This window comes from Lacerta agilis, chromosome 13 (genome assembly GCF_009819535.1).
Source record: "Lacerta agilis isolate rLacAgi1 chromosome 13, rLacAgi1.pri, whole genome shotgun sequence".
In the NCBI taxonomy this organism is placed as follows: Eukaryota; Metazoa; Chordata; class Lepidosauria; order Squamata; family Lacertidae; genus Lacerta; species Lacerta agilis.
Genome location: NC_046324.1, coordinates 51,430,824 through 51,440,946, shown reverse-complemented (window position 1 = coordinate 51,440,946; position 10,123 = coordinate 51,430,824).

Here is a 10,123-nt window from a genome sequence, read left to right as displayed (position 1 = left end):
CTGGGTGACCTTGGGCCAGTCACACTTCTCTGAAGTCTCTCAGCCCCACTCACCTCACAGAGTGTTTGTTGTGGGGGAAGAAGGGAAAAGGAGAACGTGAGCCGCTTTGAGACTCCTTCGGGTAGTGATAAAGCGGGATATCAAATCCAAACTCTTCTCTTCTAATAAAACACAAAACATTAAAAAATAACCCTTCTCTATACAGGATCTCCTTCAGACGGCTCATAACTCCATGCTCTCCAACATTTCTCCAATGAAAATAGGGACATCGTAAGGAAAAGCGGGACATTCCACGATCACATCAGAAACTGCCCTTGAAGGCTACTCAAAAGTTTCAGTGAGTGGAGGACAGGGCTGCCCAAACTTGCACAGCCAGATGAAATCCTACTAGCACCCAAAGGTCCTTCGAATCCAGTGCCCTGTTATGAGCCAGGCACCCCGGGAAGCTCTCAGGCAGGACCCCAAGGGCGGCAGCACTTTCCTCTCCCCCCCCTTGATTCCCAAGTCATCTCGATTCAGGACGCAGGAGATATAAATGAACTTCCAGATCAGGCATAGTCAAACTCCGGCCCTCCAGATGTTTGGGACTACAATTCCCATCATCCCTTACCACTGGTCCTGTTAGCTATGGATGATGGGAACTGTAGTCCCAAACATCTGGAGGACCAGAGTTTGCCTATGCCTGCTCTAGATCTAACTGAGCACTTCTGTGCCGGAATTTCCCTGTGAATCCTCTAAACCGAGACAGAATTCCAATGACTAGCAATGAAATGTTTCAACGCTGCTCCATCGTAAAACACAAACATTCCAAGGACTATTTCAAGCGAGAAGCAGCAGCCGGGCACCGACTCACGTCCTGGTGGTGTCTCCCTGCATTCCTCAGTGTGAGCACTAGAAGGCAGAAGGAGGCTGCCTGCTTGCTTATTCGATTTGAAATCCCGCTCCGCAGCCTGGGCTCAGAGCAGCTTTTAATATCTCTGCCCCTTGGGGTTCACAGCCTCAGGAAATCCAGTGGCTGGGGGTGGGAGGCAATAAGGAGGGGGGGGCCAAAAGGAAAGAAATTATCGCAGACATAATTTTTTAATGTAGAAACAAGGGAACTGAAATTAATCTCTCTCTCTCTATGTGTGTGTGTGTCTGCATAGGCAGGCAGGCAGGCAGATATTACACACACACACACACACACACACACAGATATATTGATTCAACGCAACGGAGGAATTAGAATCTGGGTCTTCCCTAACGTGGTGACTTCCAGACCAAGTGTGGCTGGTGCATATTGGGACACATGGAAACGATGCCTTATGAGGAACGGCTTAGGGAGCTGGGTATGTTTAGCCTGGAGAAGAGAAGGTTAAGGGGGGATATGATAGCCATGTTCAAATATATCAAAGGATGTCATCTAGAGGAGGGAGAAAGGTTGTTTTCTGCTGCTCCAGAGAAGCGGACACGGGGCAATGGATTCAAACTACAAGAAAGAAGATTCCACCTAAACATTAGGAAGAACTTCCTGACAGTGAGAGCTGTTCGGCAGTGGAATTTGCTGCCCAGGAGTGTGGTGGAGTCTCCTTCTTTGGAGGTCTTTAAGCGGAGGCTTGACAGCCATCTGTCAGGAATGCTTTGATGGTGTTTCCTGCTTGGCAGGGGGTTGGACTGGATGGCCCTTGTGGTCTCTTCCAACTCTAGGATTCTATGATTCTACATGAGTGTCTGACTGCCCTGATAGCATGAGCACAAAAAAAATTTTTTTAAAAGGATGTCTGGAGGGGCCTTAAAATGTTTAAAACCATTGGTATTGAAATGGATGTTTTCTAGCATTGTAGATCAGACCTACCCTCTCCCCCAGATCCACCTTTACCATCCGCTAGAGCTAACCAAGCATGCATGAATCTCTCTCTCTCCACCCCTGTGCCATCTGTAGTTTCCCTGGTTTTTATTAAAGCCATTTTCCCTCCTCTCCCTGCTAGAACTGTTTTCACCAGAACCAGCTAATCTTATGCTACATTTCCTGAAGATGTCTCTCGGCAAGCAGATGTCTGAAGCTTTTGCAGCTCGAGTTGACAATATGGGAGATGAAAACAAACTAGAATGAGGAAATGTGGCGTGTTGGGAAACAAGGCATGGCACATTCATTACGCTAGGCTGCCCTGGAGCTCTGGCAGACCAAACCCTCGGGTCCTGGGAGTCCTCTCTTCCACCCTTCTCCAGGCCCAGGAGTATGAGAGACTCTGTCCAGTCCCAGCACAGCCAGGTCACTTGGGATAGTTTGAGCCAGGGGCGTAGCAAGGTAAATTGGTACCCGGAGGCAAAAAAATTTTTTGTCAACCCCCCCCCCCCAGGCATGGGAAGGTCAGGTGGTACCCGGTGCGGAAAATTTCTTGTCAACCCCCCCATTGATTCCCCCCCCCCGCAAAAAATGGTTTTACGTTATTTCATATTTTCTTACAAAGGAATAATAACAAGTAATAATAAAAAACCCTTTTATTTATATCCCGCCCTCCCCGGCCGAAGTCGGGCTCAGGGTGGCTAACATCAGATACATAACATTGGTATAAAATCAAACAATGATTGAATTACCTCCTAAAAACATCTCAAAATCAAATTAAAGTCTAATTACCGGTAGATGGCTTTCCACAGGGTTAGGGTTGGGAACAGTAAGGGTTCTCTGAACTGAAATTTCAGCCTTCACGACATAGGGAAACAGCCAGGTGAACAGCTATTTTGGTGGAGGAGGGTCAAGATATTAACCGATATGCATGAAATTTCATATATAGCTATATAATCCCTAGTATTGTAAGATAAGACCTTTGGAGCAGGCATTAAAAAAAATCCATTTTTTAAAAATTGTTCCTTGATAATTTATCACCCCCTCCATTATGGAACCTGGGCCGAACCGCCCCCGCCCCCTTGCTACGCCCCTGGTTTGAGCCATTTGTCCTTGCAAAGACCTCAGGTTGAAGATGAACCACAGTCAAGTCAAAGTCTGAGAAACAGAGCATGGCAGTAATTCAACTGGGATACCACCATAGCCAGAGTGTTCCTGTCCAGGAATGGCCACAGCCGATAAACCAGCCAACACTGGGAAAAGGTGGCAGACTATGCCCATGTGTCTCCCTGGCTCTTGACAAAGGTAGATCTAGGAGCTCTTCCAAGCTCAAAGCCAGCTCTTTCATGGGGAGGGCAACCCTACCCCAAACCAGTGGAAAAACCCCTTCTCCAGATCATAGAATCATAGGGTTGGGAGGGACCCCAAGGTTCATCTAGTCCAACCCCCTGCAATGCAGGAATCTCAGCTAAAGAATCTAAGAAAGATGGTGTTAACGGAGAAATCTGAGGGCTCCCTTGGGGGGGGGGAAACAAGGACACCAGCCAGGAATACCAGAGCAAAACAGCAGCCAGTAGGCTTGGTCTTTATTGAAGACTGTCGTGGCAGGACTCCCACCTGCCACCAGGTGGAACAAGATGGAAGCCCCAAACAAAAGGAGACCCCAACTTTTATTAGTTCCTAATCCCCAAGCTACACCCCTAAAACTACATCATCACTACATCATTGATACATCACAAAAAGGGAGAGTTTGAGGTGGTAACCTGAGCATTTTGACACCTGTCCTGTTCCTCCTGTCACCGCTCCCAGGCACACATTCCAGAGAACAAAGAGATCTTCCCAGTTTCCTTCCCTTCCAGAGAGGGTTTGATCACTGTCCTCTGTTTCAGTCAGTACTGAACCCATTCCCAAAAGGTGCCTCTTTGGAAGTGAAATGATCCACAGTCTGGTACCATTGGTGTTGCTATGTCTGTGAGCTGTGGACGTGCTGCTGGGATTATGGCTGCCTCGTATTCCAAGTCTCCCCCCTTTGATAGTCCTTTTTCCATGGTGAGAAACAAAGGTGGAACCGCTTGTATCCGACATACAGTTGAATTTATAGGAATTTATAACAGAAACACCATAGAGAAAGAAATATTTTCACCCAAGTGTGTGTGTGTGAGTGTCGTGCTTGTGGAACTGGGTGGTTCGGGGAAATTCCTGTAACAATGGCCATCCAACATCTGCTTAGAAACCTCCAGGGAAAGGAGAGTCCACCACCTCCCAAGGGAGTCCAATTCACTTTTGAACAGCTCTTACCACCAGAAAGATCTTCCTGATATTCAGGTGGAATCTCCTTTCTTATAACTTGAAGACATTGGTTCGAGTCCTACCCTCCAGAGCGGGAGAAAATAAGCTTGTGCCCTCTACCATGTGACAACCCTTGAGATATTTGAAGAGGGCTATCACATCTCCTCTCAGTCTCCCCTTTTCCAGGCTAAACATACCCAGCTCCTTCAACCGTTCCTTATAAGGCTTGGTTTCCAGACATTTGATCGACTTGCATGCCCCTCCTCTCTGCACACGTTCCAGATTGTCAACGTCCTTCTTAAATTGTGGCACCCAGAACTGGACCCAGGACTCCAGGTGGGGTCTGACCAAGGCAGAATAGAGTGGTAATTGATCTAGAGACTAGACTTCTGTTGATGCAGCCTACAATAGCATTAGTTTTTTTTTGCTGCCGCATCACACTGTGGACTCGTTATTAAGCTTGTGGTCTGCTTAGACCTGAGATCCTTTTCTCATGTACTACTGGCAAGCCAGGTCCCCCACCTTCTCTTCATGCAGTTGGTTCTTCCTGCTTTAGTGCAGAAGCTGACGTTTGTCCCTGCTGAAGTTTATTCTGCTAGTTAGGGCCCAATTCCCCAACCTATTAAGATCATCTTGAATCGTGAATCTGCCTTCTGCGGCATTTGCTACCCCTCTCGGCTTGGTGCCATCTGCAAATTGAATGAACGCCCCCTCAATTCCTTCATCCAAATAATTTAGGAAGACATCGTACAACAGCATTTTCCCGCAGTGCCCTGTCTTGTCTTCGAGATATGTCAGGCTGGTTCCCAAAGGTATGTTCACAATAGTACTAACATCCTGCTTCTGTGTGCGTCTCCTCAGAAGAAAATCTAAGTGAGGGCTTCTCCATATCTCCCTTTGCCACACGACTATCCCCCTGGGAAACCAGTGCTGAATTGGAACAAATGGCAATAAGATTTTCTGTGGACTGCTGTTTGTTCCGATTCAGCACTAAAGAGTGGGAAGGTGCTAGGACAAAGGCAAAACCACTCAGACCTGTGCCTAGAAAGCATGAGACAAGGAGGAAAGTGCTTGGATGCCTGATTTCTAGGCACGGGGCAACCAGGAGTGTGAATGAGCCCTGAGTTTGATTGCAGGGGCTGGCCGGCTCCTGAACGATTTTGCACATGGCCGCTGCCCAGCCCTTCTGTGCTCTCAAATAACAAAATACTCACTATTCAAATAATAAAACAAGACGGTTCTGACCCTGTTTCAAAGCCAGCTTCATAACGAGCAGGCTGTCCAGAGGAGGAGTTGCGATGACCCAGATATGAGGTCACAATGGTGAAAATGTTGCACACTGTGTGATCTGCCACTGAGCCAAAAGACACATCAGATGTGTCAATTTCTCTCTCCCCTCTCTCTCTTACACACACACGCGCGCGCGCACACACACACACAACATTGCCTGAAATACAAGTTTTGTAAAAAAATAAAAAAATAAAAACGCTATTGTCTTCTGAAGCCTTTAGGAGGAGGGGACCCCACTGGTTTAATCTGAAATCTGTAGCTGATGGCATGAACCAAGGTGCTCTCCAGAGCAGCGCGTAATCCAACTGCACATCATCTTGATTCCGGCTTCCAGTTCGATAAATCAACGGGATCGGGGAACTAGGTCAATTCCTCGCCTGTAGAAAAATGGCAATGCTGTTTGCTACATGCTGCCATGTACTCCGTCTCTCTGGGTGCTCATAGCCTCAGCTGGCCTCCTCTCTCTCTCTCCCTTTCTCTCTCTCTGCCTCCCTGTGAATGGCAAGACCACACAGCACTGACCCTGAAGGTCAGTTGCGTGTGATTCATAGAACCACAGAACGAGAGGGTTGCAAGGGACCCCAAGGGTCATCTAGCCAAACCCCTTGCAATGCAGGAATCGCAGCTAAGGAATCCCTGACGGATGACAGCCTGACCTCTGCTTAAAAACCTCCAAGGAAGGAGACTCCACTGCCTTCCGAGGGAGCTGCTGAACAGCTCTGCTGTTTCCTTCACACTGAGGAAGTCAGCAAGGATTTAAAGCCATGTTTCTCGATTCCCTCTCCTCTCGCCAAGTTGAGCGTACACTCCATCGCGGTCCTCTGACAAGCCCTTGCAGGATCCAATCTCATTCATCCACACCACACACTTAAGGCGCATGGGTTCCCCCAGAGGATCCCGGAACTGTAATTTCCCAAGTGGGCTGGGAATTGTAGCTCCGTGAGGAGTAAACTAGAGTTTCCAGGATCCTTGGGGGTGTGGTCAGAGTGGTGCTGATAACGCCAAGGTTGCAGGTTCGATCCCCGTAAGGGACAGCTGCATATTCCTGCATTGCAGGGGGTTGGATTAGATTAGGGGTTGGCAAGGTTTATCTTGCCTGGGCCGGATCGGTCTCGCGGAGATCCCTCTGTTGGCTGGACCGTGTGTGTGTGTGTGTGAGCAAGTGCGCCCGCGATTTCTGGTGTCTGTGTCACAGATGCGATTTCCGGCGCCACAGAAGCGAGTCCCCATGCCGTGTTGTGCCGGTTTAGCTCAGCGAGTGGGCGGCTCGGTTCGGGGGCAGCTCATTGGCTGGTCAAACGACCTCCGCAGGCTGCTTCTGGCCCATGGGCCTTAGATTGCTGACCCCTGGATTAGACGGTCCTCAAGATGCCACCAAGTCTATGATTCTATGAAATGAATGCTGTGGATGCACTGGCATAGGAAGGGCGGGGCGTAGGGGGCGGAGTGCCCTAGGCAGCGCGATCCCGGTAGGGTTCCATCTCGGCTGCCCCCCCCACCCGTGCTGCGTGCCCTGCCCCCAGAACCCGCCCCAGCCCCGCCCCCGCCTGCTTCCCGCCCCCAGTGCCGGAGCATGAAGCTCCACCACTGTGTGGATGTAATAACAAAATTACATTTTATTTGTTTTCATTTATACCTTACCTTTCCACCAGGCGGCTCAAGGTGATTAAAGCCTTTCTCTCTTTTTTCCCAAGTGTCCTGCGAGGCAGGAGGTTCTGTTGAGGGTTGGTGACTGGCTGAAACTTAACGGCCACGTGAGGAGGGGAAACCAGGTCTCCAGAGGCCTCTTCTGTCGCTCTAACCACCACACCACACTGTGCAGTGACACTAGTGCGTCACTAAGATTTCACTTTGACAGATGGTAGGATGAGGCTCCCCAGGCTTACTGTTTAACTCAATGGGGCTTACGTCCGTGTAGACCTGTGTTGGCTTTTGCGCCGTAAGCTGTGCTCGCTTGCCTGTGGCCAAACACTTACGGTACAATTCTCCATCTTTTTCTCCTGGCATGGATCTTGTGGGGGAGTTATCTCTCCATGTGATTTATAGCATTTGGGCTTAAAAAACAACACCCCCCCAACTGGCTTTAAAAGGATGCTATTTTTGGCAAGTGTCTTACGGGATCTCGTCTGAGTTCCTTACACCGCGCTGTCACACTGAGCGACTTGTCTTGGGATGTCCTCGTGATCAAAGCCATCTCAGGATTCAAAGAGCGGACGGACATTCGGGGCGACAAGAATGTCGAGGGTGGTGACAGTGAGCGTTGATAGAAAATATGAGCCTGGAACATGTACAAAAGCACGTTTCACGGACAAAAAGCCCCCGACATGGTTGCTCTGTGGAGTAGCAGGGGCCGGATATGCCTTTGTCTGCAGAAAGTCTCCCTTATTCTGCCAGAAAGCTTCATAATGCACCACTGAGAAATCCTCTCCCCCAGTGGTCAGCAACACATGACTATTGGTTCAATTAATGCTTATTATTTATTTCATCTTTTCAATATTGCACTCCGCAGCTGGGCCAGCCCAACTATTAGTCAGGGTGAGGTCAATGCTTCAGGCAGCACGAGTTTGGTGTCATGAAAAGGCAGCATATTGTTAGTTGTTTAATTGTTAAAAATAGCTCATTAGGGCTTTAGCTTTTTAATTTTTTAAACGGTGCAGTGGTGCAGGGTGAATTGCCGGCCGGGTACGAAGGTTGCAGGTGCTGCTCATTGTCTACATATCCTGGCAATTCGTAAGTCAGTGGCACCAATGACCTGGAGAAATGTCATAATGAGGTCCCGGAAGCCAAATTTAGGGAGCTGGTTAAGATGCTGAAAGCTAGGGCCTCTCAAAGGCATCTGTATCTGCTGGTGAAATGCTGCTACCAGTTCCATGCAGGGGGCCAGTCAGACACAGCTTTGCGGTTTCAGTGCCCAGGTGTGGTGATGGTGTCTGCAGTTAGGTGCTGGGGAACATGCTGGGGCAAGCTGGGTTTGTGCAAAAGGGATGGTCCAATCCCCTTGGACTGGGATTGAACCAGAATGTTGGCGCTTAAAACCAGGAAAGCGGCAGAAGACCTTTTAGATGGATTGAGGTGGGCGCAAGGAAGCTGACAGGAGCTGGGGAGGGTCTAGTTTGGCCCAAATCTCCCCGCTGGGATGAAGATGAAAAAAATGGCGAGCGTTTTAAATGGGGGGGGGGGTAGTATAGAACTAAGGACCGTGAGTGCAGGGGCACAGGGTGGCAATTCAGGGAGGCCACAGCACCACAGGCCAAAACACTGTTTATAGTCAAATGCTACCCGAGACATGGTGCAGATATGGTGCTGGAGGAGACTCTTGAGAGTCCCATGGACTGCAAGAAGATCAAACCTATCCATTCTGAAAGAAATCAGCCCCGAGTGCTCACTAGAAGGACAGATCCTGAAGTTGAGGCTCCAGTACTTTGGCCACCTCATGAGAAGAGAAGACTCCCTGGAAAAGACCCTGATGTTGGGAAAGATGGAGGGCACAAGGAGAAGGGGACGACAAAGGATGAGATGGTTGGACAGTGTTCTTGAAGCTACTAACATGAGTTTGGCCAAACTGCGAGAGGCAGTGAAGGATAGGCGTGCCTGGCGTGCTCTGGTCCATGGGGTCACGAAGAGTCGGACACGACTAAACGACTGAACAACAACCCGAGACATACCTAGGCTTCCTTGCACACTTGGCAGGGTCTGGGAAGGACTTGCAAGGGAAGGACTTGCTCCTGCAAGATCTCAGGTGGCCCTCTGCCTTCTGTTCAGGGGCAAGTCCCACTCAGTGCCAACTTCAGACAGGTACGGATGGTCAGCCGGGCTGTTCCAGGGGTCATCCTGGCTTTACACGATTTTGCTTACGCATAAGAACGTATCCCCTGTGTAACCTACCTGCAGTGGGTGTAACAGAAACCTGTGGGTTGTCTCTGGATCTAACCTCCCTGATCTCTTCCTGATCCTCTTCCCTCTCTGACCACACCCACCAAAACACTGGGGAGCCCTGACTTCAAAGTGCAGCAGCACCTGGCGCCAGGTGGGCAGTGCTTCGCACCTGTCCAATTTGGCCCAACAGGGAGTGAGGAGACAACGGTCTGGCCCCACAGCTAGATAAGGTTCGCCACCCCTTTTCCGAAGGAAGCCTTCCTGCCTGTAGAACTAGGCACCGAGAGTGCGTGGGCGCAGAACAGCCATTCGGAGAGGCCAGAGCGGCAGAGGCCAAATTAAGAGAGAAGCTCTGTCTGTTCACAGGTGTCTATCTGCTAATGCCAGAAGCCCCCAAGACAAGATGGCAGACCTGGAGTACTTGGTCTTAGAAGATGGCATTGCTATTGTAAACACAACAGAAACCTGGTGGAACAGAGAGTACTGGTAGTGTCACTCTGTATGTCAGAGGGCAAGTTAAGAATAAGAATAAGAATTTATTTATACCCCGTCCATCTGGCTGGGTCTCCCCAGCGAATCTGGGCAGCTCCCAACAGGATTAAAAGCACAATAGAACATCAAACACTAAAAACCTCCCTAAACAGGGCTGCCTTCAGATGTCTTCTAAAAGTCAAATAGTTGTTAATTCCTTTTACATCGGACAGGAGGGTGTTCCACAGGGCAGGAGCCACTACTGAGAAGGCCCCACCCCCCCAGTTCCCTGTAACCTCACCTCTCGCAATGAGGGAACCGCCAGAAGGCCCTCGGAGCTGGACCTCAGTGTCTGGGCTGAATGATGGGGGT